This window comes from Mesocricetus auratus, unplaced genomic scaffold, assembly GCF_017639785.1.
Source record: "Mesocricetus auratus isolate SY011 unplaced genomic scaffold, BCM_Maur_2.0 Super-Scaffold_100045, whole genome shotgun sequence".
Lineage (NCBI taxonomy): Eukaryota > Metazoa > Chordata > Mammalia > Rodentia > Cricetidae > Mesocricetus > Mesocricetus auratus.
The window spans coordinates 4,088,336-4,109,928 of record NW_024429222.1 but is presented as its reverse complement, the minus strand read 5'-3'; positions in this window follow the sequence as shown (position 1 = coordinate 4,109,928).

The window sequence follows — 21,593 nt, the reverse complement described above, 5'->3', positions numbered from 1 at the left end:
AAAGGGAGTTGACAAGGCTATGCTCAGATGAGCAGGTTAAGGTCCTGGGGGTCATATGAGCCATGGAGAGGACTTCTGAGTGATTCTGATCCATCTGTATTCTAAGGCTGCTGAACCAATTACCATAAACAGGGTGTCTTGAAATACCAGAAAGTCACTGCCTCGGTCTTAGCGTCTGGAAGGTCCATTTCAATGGGTCAGCGGTCCACCCTGTGATGTCACTTCCTGGTGGGGCCACCAAGCGTCAGTCTGTGATTTGGCTGCTCCAGCCTCTGCTTTTGCAGTTGCGCAGTGACTCTCAGTGGGGTTCAGTGTTCTGTAAGCAGCCACCGCCTTTGGTTAAGGCCCCAACCTACCTCAATGTGACCTCATCCTAGCTATGTACGTCCAAAATGACCCCATTTCCAAATAAGGTCACAGTGTGGGTGGCCGGGGGGCTGGTGGTGGTGGTAGGACTTCCACACATATTTTGTAAGGAAACAATTTAAGTCATCAAAGTAAGTCTCACGGAAAGTCAGGGAAGGGATTTGAACAAGGTCGCATGACATGACATGATTTATACTGTAAAAATATTCCACCTGCTGTGGTACAAGACTCCAGAAGCCTGAAGTAGAAAATGGAACTCACCAAGGAGCTGTCACAGTGGCAGGAGACACTACAGTCACTGCTTAGGCAGGGGAACAAGGTGGTGGCTACATCCTTGACACAATATGAAGGGAGAATGAATGAAGTATGGTGAATTGGATGCCCCTATGAAGGTGACACATAGTTGTTAGTGTGACTTCATTTTTTTTTTTTTTGTGCCTAAATCTCTGGTGGAATCGTTTGCCTATTTACTGACAGAGTGGCCAAAGGTTCATGGCAGGCTAGGGAGCAGTGACCCCAGACTTTTATTCCAAAGCCAAGTGTGATAGCACACTTTTGTTATCCCAGCACTCAGAAAGTCGAGGCAGGAGGATTGCTGTGGGTTTGAAGCCTCGCTGGCTACATAGTGAATATCAGGCCAGCCAAGGCAACATAGTGTGACTCTCTCAAAACAAAACTAAACAAAGTCCTACTGGTAACCACTGAGCTGGCTTTTAGACCACCCAAGTGGAGTACCACATGCAGGGAGAGCCTGCAAACCAACACTTCCAAACAGAGCCCTCTGCTTCCAGCCTCAAGTCTGAGTCCTCCAGGGTCCCCATCTCAGTTAGCAGCGGTCCTGCCACCCCCAGGGGTCCCAGGCAGGAATTCTTGGAACAGGTCCAACCTGTATAAAGTGTTGCCAAGTCCTTGGGATCTTGCCTGTGCAGGGGTGCCTCACACCCCCAGGCCTCCACACACACCCCTGCTCTCATCCAGTACTTTGCCCCAGGGGCCATTTTGATTTGCTCAGTTTCCCTGTTCCCAGCCTGTCCTCTGCTCCACATTGCCACTCAGCTACAGAGTGACCACTGGGGACAGAAGGACATCTTCTACAGTGGCGTGGAGCAGCCAGGCTTCTCGGGAAGCTGGGCAGTACCGATCCCATCTGTCGGCTGAGTTCTTAATCTTGAAAGACAAGGTTGAAGATGCAAGGGCTGACTCCGAGCCTCTTTGACTAGGTTAAGCCATGTGTTCCGAAGACATTTTGTCCCGGCTAGAATGGACAATGGTGAAATGGTATCCATGGCTCTGCTGTGGGTTTACCAGTCTAAGATCCCTAGAGGTTAGTTAACACACAGCATCCCTCCAAACCTCAGCTTCACCAACATTAGAGAATAATTATACCTAAGCAAGAGAGTTACATCAGGATAAATGACGCTACTTGTGCCAAGCCAGCTAGCTGTACACCTGATGAGGAGGGACAAACAAATGCTGCCTGATAGTCCTTGGCTGGAAGAGGAGCCGTTTTGAGGTACTACAGTCATTTATAGTCCTCAGTTATTAATTTTATACAGAGTTATTTTGTCGTGTTTTTTTTTGTAATTAGATGCTGTAAAAAATTTTAGTGATTTTTCTCTTCTTTGTAATTAGAAATAGCGATTAGAGTATCTTTTATATTACATGGCATTTTTCCTTTAAACAATTGTATACATTTTGCATTCTTTCCTTTTCTCCACACAGACTTTAATGAGAAAGGGTTCATTGTGTACCATAATTTGCTATTATTATAGTGTGTCATGAAAATGAGTTATTTCTGTCACAGAAATATAATGCCCAGTGTAATGTATTTTTTGCTAGTGTTTGCTAGTGGATTTTATTTTTTTCTCTTTAGGGACAGGGAAATGTGTTTGCCAAATTTGGAGCCCACTTGAACCTGAAAGGCTGGGTGACACAGATCAGGCCCCTGGAGTCTGAAATGGCCTCCCACTGCTTTGTGTGCCATGGGACAAACTCCAGACAGTGGAGAGGGAGGATTCTGTGTCTCACTGTGGGCATGCATGATTTGAACTGTGTTCTCAGCAAATGGCATCTATTCAAGTCAGGTGGAATAAACCAGAAGCACACTGCTTCTTCTTAAGATCTGGAGCTGTGGAGTAAGTGGGAGCACGGCTCCGTGGTGGAGCACTTGTGTAAGTGGGAGCACAACTCCATGGTGGAGCACGGCTCCGTGGTGGAGCACTTGTGTAACTGGGAGCACGGCTCCATGGCAGAGCACTTGTGTAAGTGGGAGCACAGCTCCGTGGTGGAGCACTTGTGTAAGTGGGAGCACAGCTCCGTGGTGGAGCACTTGTGTAAGTGGGAGCACGGCTCCGTGGTGGAGCACTCGCGTAAGTGGGAGCACGGCTCTGTGGTGGAGCACTTGTGTAAGTGGGAGCACGGCTCTGTGGTGGAGCACTTGTGTAAGTGGGAGCACGGCTCCATGGTGGAGCACTTGTGTAAGTGGGAGCAGGGCTCTGTGGTGGAGCACGACTCCGTGGTGGAGCACTTGTTTAAGTGGGAGCACAGCTCTGTGGTGGAGCACTTATGTAAGTGGGAACACGGCTCCGTGGTGGAGCACTTGTGTAAGTGGGAGCACAGCTCCGTGGCAGAGCACTTGTGTAAGTGGGAGCACAACTCCATGGTGGAGCACGGCTCCGTGGTGGAGCACTTGTGTAACTGGGAGCACGGCTCCATGGCAGAGCACTTGTGTAAGTGGGAGCACAGCTCCGTGGTGGAGCACTTGTGTAAGTGGGAGCACAGCTCCGTGGTGGAGCACTTGTGTAAGTGGGAGCACGGCTCCGTGGTGGAGCACTCGCGTAAGTGGGAGCACGGCTCTGTGGTGGAGCACTTGTGTAAGTGGGAGCACGGCTCTGTGGTGGAGCACTTGTGTAAGTGGGAGCACGGCTCCATGGTGGAGCACTTGTGTAAGTGGGAGCAGGGCTCTGTGGTGGAGCACGACTCCGTGGTGGAGCACTTGTTTAAGTGGGAGCACAGCTCTGTGGTGGAGCACTTATGTAAGTGGGAACACGGCTCCGTGGTGGAGCACTTGTGTAAGTGGGAGCACAGCTCCGTGGCAGAGCACTTGTGTACGTGGGAGCACAACTCCATGGTGGAGCACGGCTCTGTGGTGGAGCACTTGTGTAAGTGGGAGCACGGCTCTGTGGTGGAGCACTTGTGTAAGTGGGAGCACGGCTCTGTGGTGGAGCACTTGTGTAAGTGGGAGCACAGCTCTGTGGTGGAGCACTTGTGTAAGTGGGAGCAGGGCTCCGTGGTGAAGCACTGAGTAAGGATGCACAAGACTGTGAGTCTACTTTCCAGCACTGTAAAAACAGCAAATAACAGTGAAGCGCCTGGGCAGGACCTGAGGGCTAGTAAGACGTCTGCCATGTCTCTGCCACTGAGGGCACCTCACTCATACAGAAGACAGCACAGGGCACGTGACACATAGCACAGGATGGCCTGCTCACTGAACACGCTAACGGTTGTCAGCGGGGGTAGGTGTCCTGCCAGATCCAGCCTGCAGATTCACACTGCATCTAAGGCAGGGAAAGGGACAGACAGACATCCCCGACACACAGTGACATGGCTGACCAACAGCTGGACTCTCCTCTATGCTCCTACCCATCAACTGACACATTCTCCACAGAGGTCGTTCCTGAGGTAGAGACAAACATGGACATGCCCGTGCAAGGGAAGTGAGGACACCGAGGTTTCTCTTTGCTGCAACATCTGACGGCTCCGGTTAGGGGGTCCTGTGGGAGAGAAGCCAGTGGTACGTAGCTTCACTCTTGATTCCTATGGCTTAGTTTAGGTGGCTGCTGGAGAGCCGATGACATCTGTTTCTACACAATGTCACACTCGATGATCTGAGTAGCATTCCAGTCTCCAGTGTGCTGGTGAGGTATCTGGGTCTGCAGGGGCCTGTTGGAGAGACCAGCCCCTGGGTCCAGCCGCTGGAGCTGACCCTCTTCCCACAGCAGACAGAAGCCAGTACTCTGGGATGCTAGCTGAGAGAGGTCCTCCTTTGACCCCGACTCGCAAGCCTGGTGTTTCCTCTCATCTCTTATTCTCCTGGCAGGCCAGGAAGGGCTTCCTTGGGGAACAATTCTTAGCATGTCACATAGAGAAAACAGAGATGGCCGGTAAATGGTGATGTCATAACTCAACACCTGGTGCATCTGGTGTGAGTCTCAGCGCACTCTCAGTGTGGGGAGCAGGCTGAGGTTGGAAGAAGAGGCTGTGAAGTCAAGGCCCACACCATTGCCTCTTTGTAGCAATCTCTTCCTCAGCCAGTCTTGATTCCATGCATCCTGGCCAAGAAACCAGACACGGAGCTGAGATTCCAGCTCTGTCCCTTATGACCATGACCTTGGGCAAATTACCCAACTCCACGGTCCCTCTGTTTCCCCATCTGTAGTAGATCAACCTATGAGGTTATGGTGAAGAATTAACACCCTCCCTCAGAGGCCACAGACACTCTCGTACAAGTCTTGTGTGATCCTTTGTATAGTGTTCACAACGGTGCCCAGTCCCAGATCAGGGCTGTAACCCCATAAATTCCTTGGCTAAGCCAGGCAACCACAAACAGTGTGTCTGTCCCAACAGGGGCATTTTCTAATGTATCTAGCCAAAGAAGCAATGCTATAGTTTGGATGTTAAATGTCCCCAAGAGGCTAGGTATTGAAAGTTTGGTTCTGAGGTGGCCCTATAGGAAGGTGGTAGAACATTCAGGAAATAAGGCTTGGTGGGATGTCTTTAGGTTATTGGGATCATGTCCTTAAAAGTTTCTTTCCTCTTTTTCACTCCTTAGCCACAGGATAAAGGGGTCTCGACCCCACAACATGCTCCTTCGTGGGTACTACCTCACCTAAAGCAACAGGCCAACCAGTCACGGACCAGAACCTCTGAAACTGATCAGAAGAAAACCTTTTCTTCTTCATAAGTTGCTTGGCTCCACTGCTTGCTGCCTGTTACATTCAAGGAAAGTTGGCTCACACAGATGTCTTTGCTAATTCCTGAGGAGACTTGCATTGGCCCAGACATTGCTGGTTCTAGAGTCACTGCAGGTGAGGTATCTGTAGCTGCCACGTCTTCCAAACAGTGAGAACCTCCACCTCTTCATGCCCAACCTGTCCTCTAGGAAGCAAGAAATCATGTCTGGTCACTAAAGCTAGGAAGAAAGGGTGTCTCACCAGTACTTCTTCTTAGGTAGCCAAGAACTTGTATCTGAGCTGCCCAAATCCCAGTGTCCCCTGGGTCCCCATCTGATCTTCCAAGTCACCAACCTTCCTTGTAGAGCACATGTCTTCCTCTTGCAGTTCATGAGGACTTTCGACTCTCCCTAGCTGAGGACCCATATCTCAAAGTGACATTTCAGCATGCATCCCTAATGCAGAGCCATTGAGTTGTGTTAGAATGAATCTCCAGTCAGGCTCTCCCCCACCCTCTCACTGAAAGTTCCTCCCCATTTTAATTGTTTTGTCCTCCTAAATTCAGATGTAATTCAAGTCGGAGAGATGGTAGCTGGATTCCATCTGCTGGCCGGGAATTATTAGTATGACTTTTTGGCAGTGTGACAGTAATGCTTCGACAATCTATACGTATTGATTGAGGTCGATAATAAACAATTTGATTAGCCTCCCCATCTGTGGGCTGTCATTTCAATCACTGGCAAGGCCCAGCAGAGTGGAAGGGGCGCAGCATGCACAAGTGGCAAGAATTCTCAAAATAAGAAACTCTGTGCTGATTAGAGGCCTGGCTTCAGTGAATTGGACAAGACAGCTCGGCTGCCACGTTATTAACTCCCTGAGAAAATCCCAGCCGTCCCCGGGGCCAGCCGCATATTCTGATGGGGATCGATAAGCAATCTCCGGTGTATATGGAATTCAGACTCGAATCATTTGTCTCCGGCTCCTTTCTCCAAAGGGAGCACTCCGGTCCAGACCTGGCACCCCGCCCCACCCCCACCCCCTTTTAACTAATGACCCGCCGGAGAGAAGGTTGGCGGACGGCAAGGACCTCTTCCATCATCCCTCGTGCTTTCTCAGGTGGGCTAATGATGATAATGGCCTCCTTGCATTTTTTTTTTAAATGCTGCCTGCCCCAGTGTCTTGGAGGTGAGCTTGTGTAAGTGATGGGCAGGCTCCTCAAAGACAGAGAGACACGCATCCTGGTAATGGACACCCTTCCACCCTGTAGTGTCCACATTGTTGATGAGCCCGTAACAGCAAGAGCATGGCTTCTGACAGGTCTCCACTACAAGGCAGAGAGGGCAACGCCCCCACGTGGAAGCCCCAGGGAATGTGGCTTGTTCAGGAAGCTCTAAGTGTCCCTGTGAGCTGGAGTCCTGGGCCTTTGGTCTCTAATTGGTGGTGTTTCCTGAGAGACCGTTGGATCCTTGCCCCTTTGGATACAGGAGGTCTCTAGAGGGCACTGAATGTGGCTGGCCCACGCGCAGAACCACGAAGCTTGCTAGACATTGTCTTTGCAGTGTCTCTGGCTTTCTACCTGCTCAACGTAGAGGGAGCAGTGCCGACAAATGTTGAGGACAGGCGACCCTAGGTACGTCCTCTAGTGGTGTTCTTCATTTCCTTGAGCTCCGGTTTCATCACATGAGACACGAGGTGACATCCTCCCCACCTGTCTGTGAGGGGCACTGAAGAAAAATGCAGGCCGCAGACCCAGTCCAGTGCTGCTGGTGCAGCAGATGCTCAGCAAACACTTTGTTAACACTGACATCAGACACCAGTGTCCTGAGATAAATGCATGGCTGCTTCTGTGCTGTCGCTGCTTTTACCAGACCCTCCTTCCAAAACATGAGATCTGAGTAGGGCTGGGTATAGATCAGCAGTACCTAACATGATAAAAACCTGGTAAAATAAGAGTTCTAATACATGACAGGGACAAATGCAGTTTTGCCTTGGCATGAGGGTGGGCACTGACCACTTGGCCATGCCTGCTCCTTCTCTTTCAACTCTGAGGGCTCTTAGGGTTGTCTGAGCCAGTCCGGAAACTACTGTGACAGCGGGAGAGCAATAATGTCCAGACTTTGCTCCTGAAGGGAAAACCAGGGCCTCAGTTTCCCCAGCTATGGCCACCTCAGCTCTCAGACTGTCTGTGAAGGAGAAATTCCTGTGGGTTGTGAAGTTGCCAAAAACTGAATGTCCATAATCTCAATACCACCAGCATCTTCACACATTGCTTTGTGCAGAAGAGCTCTCTGGCTGCTCAGGCAGAAGAGGCCAGAGGCCCTGAGCCCCATCCCAGTGAGGCAGCTGACATCTCACCCAAGGGACCCATGTCTTAGTGAGGGAAAAAACAAAGAATGGTGACTGTAATGACTCCATTTGGCTGTGAGAAACAAAGGCCTAAAATAACAAGATTTCAACACGCTCAGACTTTATCTCTCTTCTACATAAAAGCCTGGAGGTTGGCCAGCCAGGCCTGGTGTGGCTGCTCAGCCACATGAAGTCCTCAGGGACTCAGTTTCCTCCCAGCTCATGACTCCCCATCCTTAAGGTCACGGGAGCAGCTTTGCCATCACTTTCCAACACGGCAGCCAATGGAGCAACAGTTTAAGAAGTGACATAGAGGAAGCCACAAGAGATTGGGACAGGGGTACAAGCCAATTCTCATCTTCCGTAAGAAGATTATTTTAAAACTGTTTTGGATGTACAGACAGAAAAATTGCAATGTTAGTACAGAGAGTTGCCATAGCACCCATAAGCCAGTTTCCCCTATTATTAGCATCATGTAATACTGTTAAGTAAAGTCCATGCTTTGTTAGATTTCTTAGTTTCTACCCTACATCATCCTCCCACTGCAGGATCTTACTGGATGCTCGGCAGGAGCGCTGGGTAGGTGTTCTGTAGCATGTCCCTCAAATGGAATATGTCTAATGTTTTGATCATGAATAGGCTGGGGTTGTGGGCTGTGGGGAGAAGGCTGGAGAGACACGCTGTCATTCTCTCTCTTAGTTGCTTCCAACTTAGGATGATTATGCACAAAGCTGCTGTAGTACTTCATGTATATTTTAGGCAATATCCCAAATCGTTTGAAAAGATTCTGTCAGTCAGTTGCACACCTCTGCCTCCTGGGCTACATTTAGCTGGTCACCCTTAGCTGCAAGGGAATCTGAGCAATATGGGCTTTGTTCTGTACCCTGCTAGGATGTAACATTTTGCTCGTGGTGGAAAACAGATACTGTGACGATCGGCAGTCTCAGCTGAGATGCACAGTGCTGAAAGGGGACAGCATATGCAAATACAAAGGAAGGAGGGAACTTCAAATTCTCAGGCCCTGCTACCCAAGGGCCCAAGAGAAAGTTGGTTAACTGTTCCTAGTCTATCAAACAGAGTCCTGTGGTAAGGAAATGCTTAGTAATTCATGAATTCAGAAAAGAAAATGGATCGACTGTCTTAAGAAACAAAGTAAGGGCCATAGTCCTGATGAATTATGTTTATAAAGCTTCCCAGGGATGCCATTCATTCTCAATGAGGAAATGGGCAGAAACTTCACAAGTTCCCATCTTCAGAGCTCCATGCAGGGAATTGTAACACACAGGAGCCTTCTCTAGAGCTCAGGACTGGCACCAGCATGTTCGCCAGTGTAAAGAACACCTCCCAGGCACTCCTCAACACCGGGGAGCCTTGTAAAGGAAGCGGGTGGAATCCCTAGACCCAGATTTCAAAAAGGATTGGATGAAAAACCATGCCACGTGTCAACACAAATAAACACAGCCAGAGTTTCCCTCAACTGTCCCTGTTAGGGAGTCTAAAAGTTCATACTGGGGCCTAGTCACTACTAGAGAGTCTTAAACCCCTGATACAAGGGGCCAGGGAAATGTCTCCGTTGATAAAGTGCTCACCACACAAGTATGAGGACCTGAGTTCTGGTGCCCCAAACCCGTGTAAAAGCCCAGGTAGGGCAGCGGCCTGTCATTGCAGAACTAGTAGGTGGAGGTACAAAGATTCCTGGGACTTCTGATCAGCCAGCTGAGTGAAATCAGGGAGCTCCAGGCTTAGTGTGAGACCCCATCCCAAAGGCTAAGGTCACAGGGTCACAGGCACAGCCTGGAGCCTTGACTCAGAGGTTAACAGTGCTGTCTGCATAATCACAAGGACCAGACTTGGGATCCCAGAGCTCCTAACAAACCCAGGTGTAGCATGATTGCTCTTAACACCAGCTCCCAGTGATCAAGAGCTCTCTTCTGACCTCTGCCTAGGCACCCCACATACACACATGTGCACATGCATGCACCTCTGCCTAGGCACCCACACATACACATGTACACATGCATGCACCTCTGCCTAGGCACCACACACACACACATGTGTACATACATGCACCTCTGCATAGGCACCACACACACACACGTGTGTACATGCATGCACCTCTGCATAGGCACCACACACACACATGTGCACATGCATGCGCCTCTGCATAGGCACCCCACATACACACATGTACACATGCATGCACCTCTGCATAGGCACCCCCCACATACACACATGTGCACATGCATGCACCTCTACATAGGTATCCCATACATACACACACATGCACATGCATGCACCTCTGCCTAGGCACCACACACACACACACACGTGTACATGCATGCACCTCTGCATAGGCACCACACACACACACACACACACGTGTACATGCATGCACCTCTGCATTGGCACCACACACACACACGTGCACATGCATGCACCTCTGTATAGGCACCACACACACACACATGTATGCACATAGACATGTACACACATAAATCACTTTAAAAACTGAAATACAAGACAAATGGAAGCTGGCCCCATACAAACAGGAGGGTTTGAGTTTGGGTCAGCAGCACTCATGTAAAAAGCCCAGCCTAGCAGACAGGTGTCTGTAAAGCCCAGCAGTGGGGGAGGAGTAGGCACATGTCTGTAAGCCTGGCCATTGAGGAGAAGCAGAATCAGGGGATCCCTGGAGCTCACTGGTCAGCCGGCCTGGTAAAACTGATGAGCTTCAGGTTCAGTGAAAGACGGACTCCCCCAAAAGGGGGAAAGTAATTGAGGAAGACACTCAGCATCCACCTCCTGGTCCCATCAACACACCTACATGCACACACGTGAACGCACAACACAGCACATACAAGATAAACAAATACAAAGGTGACCAGCAATCGAGGAAGACACGCAACATCAGATTCCGGCCTCCGCACAGAGTGCACACGTGTGCATGCATACCCACAAACACATGCCAGCACATACACCACCACCACACCCTTCTAATATGACCCGAGTGCTGTCGTACATGCCTGTAATGCCAGCACTGGGGAGGCTGAGGTAAGAGACTAGGCAGACCAAGGCTGTCCAGGACTATACAGCAGGACTCTGACTCAAGACTAACCACAACAAAGACCCCACCACAACCCCCCCCAAATATTAGTATGGCATTTCAAATTCTTCATTCGCTAAGTGAAAAGTTATTCTCTTTGCTTCCTCATTGCCCATAACTGGCGGTCACAGGGTAGTTACGCACTGTTTGGTCCTGCTTTGCCTTATTGAGAATTATGTAGGATCAATTAGCAAGCAGATTCGAGCTCTCCAAGGGGTTGGCCTTGGCTTCCTTTGCTTTCTCCAGGATGTCCTGGCTTAGGAAGGGGGCTGTAGTGGGCAGTGGGCAGGTTCATCCTTCCCTCTTGTCCCCACGCCCTGCAGAACTTCAGTCTCCACCTGAGTGATGGAGCCGACGCCTTACTCTGAGCACCAATACAACTGGCCCGAAAGCCTGGCCCAGAACCGGCTACAGCACATGCCCAGACGGGATGAAAATAAAAGCAGACCCAGCCCCCATGTCAAAGGATGTGTGTGAATGCTTTTCCCTGGATTGGGACAGGCAGTTAACAAGAAAAGGCTGGAGTTATGCTAATCCCCATTAATATCCTCAGAGGGTGTGGGGGAAGATAGGCCGCTGAGCCTTGAAATGCGGTCAGATCCGGTTTTTATCTCCTCTGCTACAGCTTTATTGTGGTGAAATATGTTCACATTAGCAGAGGGCAATCACCCTAAATAGACAATGGGCGAGGCGTGAGATGGCAGAGGGAGTTTCAGAGCCTCTGCCTGGCCTCCCGGCTCCTGGCCGCTTTGGTTTCTGTGTTACAGCTGCCTGTAGGTGGGATTGTGAGGAGTCGCTGACGGATATTTGCGTGGTTAGTCTGCATTAGACTCAATTTATCCCCCAGCACTCATTGTCGCTATTGATTGATTTTTAAATTAGATGAAGGCAATCAGTAAACACCACCCAATCAAGTTCTAAAAACATACAGGAGATTAGACAATTTAGGGTAATCAATGGGATATTCCTTGGTTTGCTACCACTCAATTCTGACCATAAATTACAACTATAACTTGCAAGTTAGTAAGCTATAAAACAAGTAGATGTGACAAGAAAAACCATAAGAAATGAATTAAGGGGCTGGAGAAGCACCAATGTGTTGTCCTGTAACCAGGCAGAATGATGCTTCCCTCATATTTTACATTTCCTGTTGGGCCTTGTCACCAGCAATTGGTCAAAACAAGGAGGAAAGCGACACTTGCATCTTTTTTGTCCTTTAAAATAATCAAGGAGGCTGGCAAATCCAGGCAGTAGCAAATGACAGCCCTCTTCTCTCACAGTAAGGAGTGAACAATAACTGATTAACCTAATTTTGTGGTTGCAAATAAATGTCATATAATTTTAGGCTCAAAACCCCAAGGTTTGTTAAAACCCTCACCTACCTCACAGACACTTTCAAATGCTAATTTGAAAGTCACACTTCTGTACTGTTATTTCCTACAAAGTCTAAGATGTAGCAATAATTAAATGTAATTTTAGACCAGAACTTCATACTCTTCAAATGCTATATTTGTCTGATTGTACAGTCTACCCATCTTCCGTATTTTCAAGGGAAGCACATTTTGGATGGTGGGTTCTGTCTTTCTCTACCCATCCCATAGGTGCAAGGCTTCAGGGAATCCAATTGGCTTTTACCCCCAGAATCCCCAGAGCAACCTCTATTCATTCCTTCCTTCCTGCCTGCCTGCCTGCCTCCCTCCCTCCCCTTCTCTCCTCCCCCTCCCTTTCGCCCTCCCCCTCCCTCTCCCCTCCCCTCCCTCTCCCCCTCTCCCCTCCCCCTCCCTCCCCCTCCCGCCCTCTTCTATGCTTCTCTTCTACCCTCCTCCCCCCTTCATCCATTTGTCCCTCCAGACAGACACACCGGAAGGGAGATGGATATTTTGGGGTCCCCCATTGCCCGTCCTTGTCAGCGTGTTGAGAAACACTGTATAAGTGAGAATGACTAAACAAGCCTAGCACACTCTCACGCCGATGTCTGCCGAGGGAACAGCTGGTGGCCTCCTCCTAGTGCTACCCTGAGCACCAAATGAAGTCTTCTCTGGGAAACCATTAGACACAGTGCGGACTGTCACCCCAGGCTACAGTGTCACCCTCAGCCGGCAACAGTCATAAACAGAGATGGTCTGCACCAGGCATGGCTGACTGCTAGGCTGTGGGCCAGACCTGACTTACAGGTGGATTTCATGTCACCTCCATGGTGTGAAAACTTTGTTTTTTGAAGTATCTGTTAACATTTTAAAAGCAGGGCACGTCAAGAAAGAAAAAGAATGTCCAAATTAGCACGTTCTTTAGTAAAGCAAGATGGGCCCACGGGGCTCACAGTCCTCACAGACCCCGCTGACTAGGGCTAAGCATGTCCCACTCCCTGGGAACATGGGTGTGTTCTCCTGGGTGCCTTAGCTCTGACCACTGCCTTCAGGACCCTGTACTGACTCTACTTGTTCAGCCCTGAGTGGTCCATGAGCTATGTCTTTTTCTCAGTATTCCAGGAAGTGGAAGTGAGTTTCCATGTTCAATTGGTAACCACTGAAGTGAATGAACCATTTCTCTTGTGTAAGATTCATTGGGGCCAGACTCTGTCCTAACATTATTTTGGTTTTGTTGCATCTGTCTAGGCAGGCATGCTATTCAGGAGTACAGTTTGGGTGAGTGAATGTGAAGGAGGCTGCCTTAACAGGGTTTCTACTGCTGTGGAGAGACGCCATGACCACAGCTAACTCTTCTAAAGGAAAACACTTCGATGGGGCTGGCTTGCGGTTCAGAGGTTTCGTTCACTCTCATCACGGTGAGAAGTATGGCCCACACAGGCAGATGTGGTGCTGGAGGAACAGCGGAGAGATCCGTGTCTGGATCGCCAGGCAAGATGGAGAGAAAGACACTGGGCCTGGCTTGAGCATCTGAAACCTCAAAGTCCACCCCCAGTGACACACTTCCTCCAACAAGGCCACACCCCCTAATAGTGCCACTCCCTATGGGCCTTTGGGGGCCATTTTCTTTCAAACCGCCACAGAGGCTGAAGAATTCTGTAAGATGCAAGTAGTTTCCAGGGGAAGAGCTGGAGCCACCTGGCACTAGCCTCTGTCATAGCAGATGAGGTCATCTAGCAGAAGTCAAATGCATATGCTGCTCAAGGAGCCTGAGAGCACAGGAAGATAGAATTGACCAGAGCCCTCTGTTCCCCGAGGCCACCGCTGCTCAGGAATGAACTCCCCTCGCACTCCTGTAACAGAAGAGGGTGCTAGAAAAGTCCCACCTGGCAGGTGTTCACTCCATCACCTGCCATGAAGCACATTTTGCTTTGTCTTTGCAGGTTTTTTTTTTTTTTATTCCAAACCTGGTGTGTGAAGGAAGAGTAGGGCTGGCAGCTTGCTGTGACTCAGTAAATAAGGGAGGGGCTAGGCTCTGGTCCTAGGACTTATGCTGCCTCCAGTTCTAGATTCTTCTACCACCTCTGAACAGCCATTTCCTCCCAAAGGAATGGAGGTGGGGAACTGGGAGGTGTATGTCACCTGTGTGACTATACAACTCATCCCATCATCCGTGGGTTTTTTGTTTTGGTTTGGTTTTTCACGATATGGTTTCTCTATGTATCAGCCCCAGCTGTCGTAGAACTCGCTCTGTAGACCAGGCTGGATTCAAACTCACAGAGATCCACCTGACTTTGCCTCCTGAGTGCTGGGATTAAAAGCGTGTGCCACCTCCAACCGGCCTCATCCATGTTTTTAAGGGCAAAGAGTGAGTTTCTTTCTTTCTCTATCCACCCCACAGACAATGAGAGTTAAAGGAATTCATTTTGCTTCCAGAACCTCATGGGGCCTTTTAATAGGATCTTTGGCAATTTGCTAACTTCTCTGCCTCAGTTTTACCTGCCTGTGAAATGAGAGTATTGGTGACTTTCTTTATGGACTGTTGAGCAAGATTGATACAACTTGCTCTCCGGGAGTGAACATTTGCTGAGCAGGTACTGAGCAGGTGCCAGGTACTGTGTTAAACCCTGAGCATGCAGTCACTGTGCCTGGTGGCACACGGTAGATATTCCCTGTCCCGTGAGCCCTTGTTAAGCAAAGCACCTTGCATTCCTGTGACCTCACAAGAGAGGTTTTTCATTATCTTCGGTTTTATAGAGAAACTGAGGACAAAGAGGTTCTATAATTTGTCCCAAGATCAGACAACTGGTAAGTAAATGGGCTGAGATCCTAACTAGAGAGCTTCGCCCCTAGAGCCCATTTGCCAAGGGCTACATCTGTGTCGTGGTCTAGAAGCAACGCTGTGATCTCTACTGCACCCCGTATTATGTGCACCAGCAGTTTTATAAGTATGGGTCCTTGGGGGGGCTCTCTTAAGAGACACAGTGATGACAGTGATGGCTGGAATCCATGAATACATGTGAGATTACATTCCAGGCTGCAAGTTTGGGTTCTAGGCCCACGGTGACATCCTGATAGCCCCTCAGAGGGCTGCAGAGCTTTAAAGGGATTGCCTGGGAGGTGACCAGGAGAAGTGGCTTTACTTTATCATGATACAGAACTAAAAGGGCAGAGCAATTAATCATGGAAGTTTCTAAAAGTGCTTTTATTTTGCCATTTAGTATGCCAGCGAGATCATTTCCCTTAATGTATACTCCTGGTATTAACACGCCTTAATCCATCACAGGCTGTATTATGAAATTACTAGGTTTTACTCCTGGGTCCTGCTGAAGATCATTAACCCAACTCTTCTTGGACCATACATCATCAGAGGTATTACCTCACAGGTCTAGGGACCCCTCTCCCCGTTGTGTGGCAGGGAAGTCACGGTCATTTTTCCTTGCCTCCTCTGGCAGAAGGGATTGCTTGCATTACTGAGCAGATGGCTCCTGATGGAGGGACAGACATCACCTCCCACTACTCAGCCACCTCTCCCTCCCCTGACCCGGGTTTCCCAAGGGGCAGCTGGGAGGGAAACTGCAGCTATCTGAAATTACTCTCCTCTACCTCCTGGCACTCCGGCTGTCCGGGCCTACGTTCCTGTGGCCAAGCCTGCCAATGAATTTTGTGTTATTCCACTCTCCTGGGGCTCTTCTCTGAGGCTGGGGCTGGGGAAGAGGGGAGGATATACCTCCTGGCAGTAGCCAGCTCCAGGGCTCACGGTGGGTCATCCATTGATGGCGTCACCTGTTCCCAGCACTCTCTGCTTTCTCTGCCCCATCATCCCACAACCCACCTTGTTAACTTGTTCCATTTTTATGTTTTGAGGAGCGATTTTCCTTTCTTTTTTTTTCTTTGATTTTTCAAGACTGAGTTTGTCTGTGTAGCCCTTGCTGTCCCGGAACTCACTCTGTAGACCAGGCTGGCCTCGAACTCAGAGATCCACCTGCCTATCTCCCAAGTGCTGGGATCAAAATCATATACCCTCATCTCCTGGCTATTGAGTAATTGACAAATAAAAATTATACATATTCATTCATGGCTTAGAAAATGATATACACACACACCATGGAAGAGTTCAGTGGGGATAAAGGACATATGTATTACTTTACTCGTGTGTGTGTGTGTGTGTGTGTGTGTGTGTGTGTGTGAACACTGATTATCTATTCACATAGCCATTTCCAGTTACAGAATACCTTGTCATTAACTAGTTGTCGCATCCTACAAGGCACTCTTTGAACTTACTGCTCTTGTCTAACTGAAATTCTCAGAATTCCTGAAACATCCTTTTGCTCTGACCTCTGACAGTCACCTACCCTGCCTGAGTCTGGCTCTTTCAGATTTCATAGTCAGGTGGTTTACTTCACTTAAAGTCCAGCAGCCTCTGGTGCTGCAAATGAGAGCATTTCCTTTCAAGTCTGGATAGGACTCTGTTGTGCATATGGACTACTTTCTCTGAATTCACTCTCTTGCTAATGAACACTTGGGCTCAGCTTGTGTCTTAGCTGTAGCGAATTCTCCACAATGGCATACTGCGGTTTGCTAGTTCAGTGCAAGCCCAGGAGGGGCAAAGCTAAGTCATGGTGATTGCTCAGGGCCCTCTGCAAAGGGTTGTACTAATCTACATTCTCACCCAGTGAGCAGCCCACCCCGTTTTTGTAGCCCAGACCTTACAAAATTCTTTAATCTCATCCATCTTTGCATATCAGCAGCTTTAACTGGCTCTATCAGCAGACAGTCTCTCAAGCCAGCCACTCCTCTTTGCCCCTGACTTCACCATTGTCATGCCCAGCCATGTCTAAGCAGTCCCCTGCCTCAGCCCCCCAGTGCTTCTCCTCAGCACAGCCACGGGGACCCGTTAGAAGCGTAAGCACCCAGATGTTGGAAATGTCCTATATGTTGACCTGAGAGCAGTGGTGTACACATGTGTGATTACTCTTCAAGACGTGCTTCTACTAACATGTGCATTTACATGCCCCCTAGATATATTTTATAGCTCCTTTGTTTTTTGTTTTTTGTTTTTTTTTTTGCAGTACTGAGGATGGAAAACACCTACTAGGAAAATATCCACTGCCCAACTGCTACCCCAGCCCACGCCCCTTTTAAAAATTGGATTTAAGTTAGGGCCCTAGTAGACTCCTTCACTGGCCTTGAAGTTATTCTGCAGTCTAGACTGGCCTTGATTTTGCAACTCACCTATTTCACACTCCTGCATGGTTGGGTTACAGTCCTGTGCCACCAGACTTGGCTATGCCTTCATTTTAAAGTAAAATAAGAAAAAGCACAAATCAGGGCACTGGAAAGATGGCTTAGTGGTTAAGAGCACATCCCGCTCTTCCAGAGGACCCAAGTTTGCTTCCCAGGACCCACATCTGGCAGTTCACAACTGCCTGTAATTCTATCTCCAGGGGACCTGATGCCTTCTTCTGACCTCCTCACACCTGCACACGTGTGCATAAACCCACACAGAGACACACATGCATGCATGTAATTTACAAATAAATCTTAAAGAAAGGACAGTGGCAATCAGAACCAGTCATTCTCTTCCTATAGCCCGCCCCCACCCCCAGCTCCAGGGATATACGCCCTGCTCATAGGTGGAACTCTGCAGCCCCCATACCACCAGATGCCCTCCCTGGCCCAGCTTCTTGTCATGAGCCCTACTCCAGACCTCTGTCATACTCTGCAGATTTAGAAGGTCACTGTGCCCAGCCTAGCCTTTGGCCTGGAACCCCACTCAAGATTTTGTACAGTCTTAGCTCAAGGACACCTCTTCAGATGACCCTGTCCTACCCTAAATATTCAAAGTACCCTTCTCCTCGCCCTTCATGCTCTCACATTATCCTTGTTTATTTTCTCCACGACACTGAATGACCACCCCTGTCTCATTGACCTGTAAGGTTGGCCAGGATGGGAAACACATGTGTCTGATTCGTCTCCCAGACCCTGCCCCTTTCTTCCTGGACTTGCCCACCCATCCCTGGTCCATGGAGATGACCATATTACATGGACATCCTGTCAATCATTGTTATCCCAACCTGAGGAACTTCCTTTGCCCGTGGTGTCCAAAGGTCCCTTGCTTGGGCAGGAAAATGTAATGTAGCAGAGCTGTCTACTCTGAGCAGCCATGCAGCAAACGAGAAGGACCCAGGACAAGACACAGCCCATAAGAGAAGCCCTCGGGAGCCACTTCCTCCAAATAGTCCCCGCCTTCCACAGCTGGGTCATCCCTGCCTCCCCACAATGTCTGCTCACATTTTGAATCCACTAATGGATTAAGCCATTGATTAAGTCAGAGTCCCCAGGAATGCCCAAGATGACATGCAGGAGTGTGTTATACCAATGTTAGAACACTGTCGTCTCTCAACCTGCGATCCAGATTGATGATAACAGATTTCAGAGGGGGAAAGAAGGAGCCAACAGGTCATGCTGCCCTTGGGGACAGACTCGTAAGACAGCTGCAGAGCAGTGTAATGGCTTTCTCTGCAAAGCCCGCCACAGCCAAGCCCTTTGTGAATACCATGACACCTGAGCCCTGTGGGAAGTGGCAATGAGGAAGCGACGCCAGGCTGAAGGCAGCCCCTGTGCCGTGTGATGTTCCGTGCCAGCCATGGTAGCAGCTCAGCATTCTGGGAAACCCAGGTTTCAGAAGACACGTGTTTGGGTGTTAGTCAGGGTTCTCTAAAGGCATGGAACTGATAGAATGAGCAACACACACACACACACACACACACACACACACACACACACACACACACACCAGATTGGCTTACCGGTTGAAGGCCAGGAAGCGCAACAACGGCTCTCATGTTCAATCTGGGACTGGCTGTCTCAGCAGTCTCAATCTGTTGCTGAAGGCCTGGAGAATCCTAAAGAGCTCCTGGTCGTCAGTCTCCACTGGAATCCCAGTGGAGTTGATTTTCATACCAATAAAGGGATGCCACAGAAACAGGACAGATGAGCTTGTCAGTAGGAGTGAAGGCAAGCAGGCTGGAATCCAAAGTCTCCTCTTTCGCACCCTTGTATCTAAGCTGGCAACAGAGGGTGCAGCCCAGGTTCAGGATGGGTCTCCCTACTCAAGAAATCTGATCAAGAAAATCCCTCGCAGGGGTGCCCAGCGTCTTACGTTTGAGTTGATTCCAGCTGCAGTCGAGTCGACAGCCAGAACTCACAATCACAGCCTGTGCGCCAAGGGAAAAGCTACAGCAGGCGGGGCTGACTTCCTTTGATGGCCCCTCCTGGCCTGAGAAGGCAGTGGGTGATAAGCCTGGGCCTGCACATACGCGAACAACCTGGGTGCTGACAAGTGCCAACCCTGGAGACTCAGCCCAGGGTTCCCCTAAGGGAACTTGTTCCACGTGAGTGGGGCTCCAGGCTGATGCTCAGTGGGAGGGTCTCTTCAGAAGGAAGCTGGCGTTACAGTGGCACTGATCCAACTGGCATGTCAAAGACGCGCTCCCAGAGAGTCCTGAATGGAGATGTGAGGGAAGGGACCCAGGTACGTGGGACAGGTACTTTGGATTAGTCTCCTATTAGGTTCCTCTAAAGGGTGCTAGTGAGACAGGTGGCCTAAAATATATAAGTGTGGCAAAAGGCCAAGACAATGAAGGCATGGCTTGTCAGTCATCTGGTGAAGCACGTGGCTCCTTCCTTTAGAGCACAGGGACTGTCCACTGACTGCTGTCTCCATTGGCTGAAGTGAGTCCCTCACATGCTTGGTGGATCCTTAAGCAAGCTCCCTCTGGTACAAATGTTTAGGGGTGAAATACTGTCTTCCTTACAAGACCTGTCTCACAGATCCATGAGGTCACTCACAGAGGCCATGGGGAGACAGGAGAGGTGTCAAGAGACTTTGCCAGGAGTCACTGTGGTCATAGGCTTGGGCTGTCATGACACACCTCACAGCACAAGGGGACAGTCGCTGCTAGAGTCAGCCTCTGTGTGCCTCCCATGTAGTTCCGTGTCTCTGTGTTCATGATCCTGGTCAGCCACAGGGCCAAGCAGTCCTCCGAATCTGTCTCTACTAGGTTGCATCATTGTCTCTTTCAAGACCGAGGACCGGATGTTATGGTTTGAATATGAAGTACCCCACCCTCCACGTGCCCATGTGTGTGAGCACGTGCTCTCCACCTGATGACACTGCTTTGGGAGATTGCGAAACCTTCTGGACATGGAGTCTTGCTATAGGATACAGAGTCAGTCACAGGGGTGAAGGTTCTAGGCCCGTTCAGCCTTCAGCCTGGTGTCTTAGGACTACCAGTTATGGTGTGCTCCTAGTGTGACAGTCACAAGCCTCCAGAGCCATCATGCCTTCCCTGGCACAATGAATTAGATCCCCTGAACTGTGAGCTGGAATAAAACGCCCTTTACATTGTTTCTGTCAGGTTTTCTCTCACAACAAAGAGATGAGGAACCGATTTGCTGGGTGGTTGGAGAACCTGATGTGTTGATAATCTTCACTGGTTTTTGCCCCCAACATATTACATGACCCAACGAGCATCATTTTATTTCTTACTCACAGGTACCCTAAGCAGGAAGTGCCACAAGGTCCCACATTATAGCTAGGGAAACCGAGACACCAGAAGCCCAGTTCGAGAACTCCGACAGGCTGTGGGAGTGCTCCCCACAGGGAGGCTCCACAACCCACAGTGAGCAGATCCACCCAGCAGCCCCGTGTTTGCCTTGGCTCAGGGCCATCTTAACTGTCACACCTGCCCCTGACCCCGTGCTAGTCAATCTGTGCCTGTAGAGGGCTCATGCCACAATCGCCTCCCTTGTGCCCTCTAGAACGTTACCCCCCTCCTCAGAGAAGATGGAGGTGGGGCCTGGATCTGTGGTGAGGTACCCTGCACAGTTATTGACACAGATTGGGCCAAGCTATGTCAAACCTGAGGAAGTGCCACCGGGGAATATATGGTAATCTCTGCTCAAACTCAGCCAGGTCTCACAGAGGCATAGAAGCTTGGCAGACCCTATCCCAGTACTATTTGGCTGAGTTAATTAATACATTATCACAGTTCCTTCTCTGCATCTTTGTCCTTACTGACTCCTTTGTTGAGAGGGATCAGAGTCCCCGGGGAGTCACCATGTACAGCTGGCATCCACACATTGGCCAAGAAGCAATGTAGTTATATGTGGCTTTGCCGTTACGACTTTGTACATACAAAGATTTGGCTACATTCCCCCAAACCAGCAGGAAATACTTGGTTACAGATTAATGGTCAAAGTACAAATTATTCTGGAGAAATTTGGTGGAAGGTCAGAAACCAAAGAAGGCTAGCAAAAGCAAAGGCCAACAGGCAGTTGGCAAAATACGAGTATAGGCTGCTGTACTTTGTAACATAACACCAACGTGCCTTGGTTGGTCAAGCTCAGAAACCCAGGGATATGGCAGGCCGGCCTTCTAGGATTTCCAAGAAC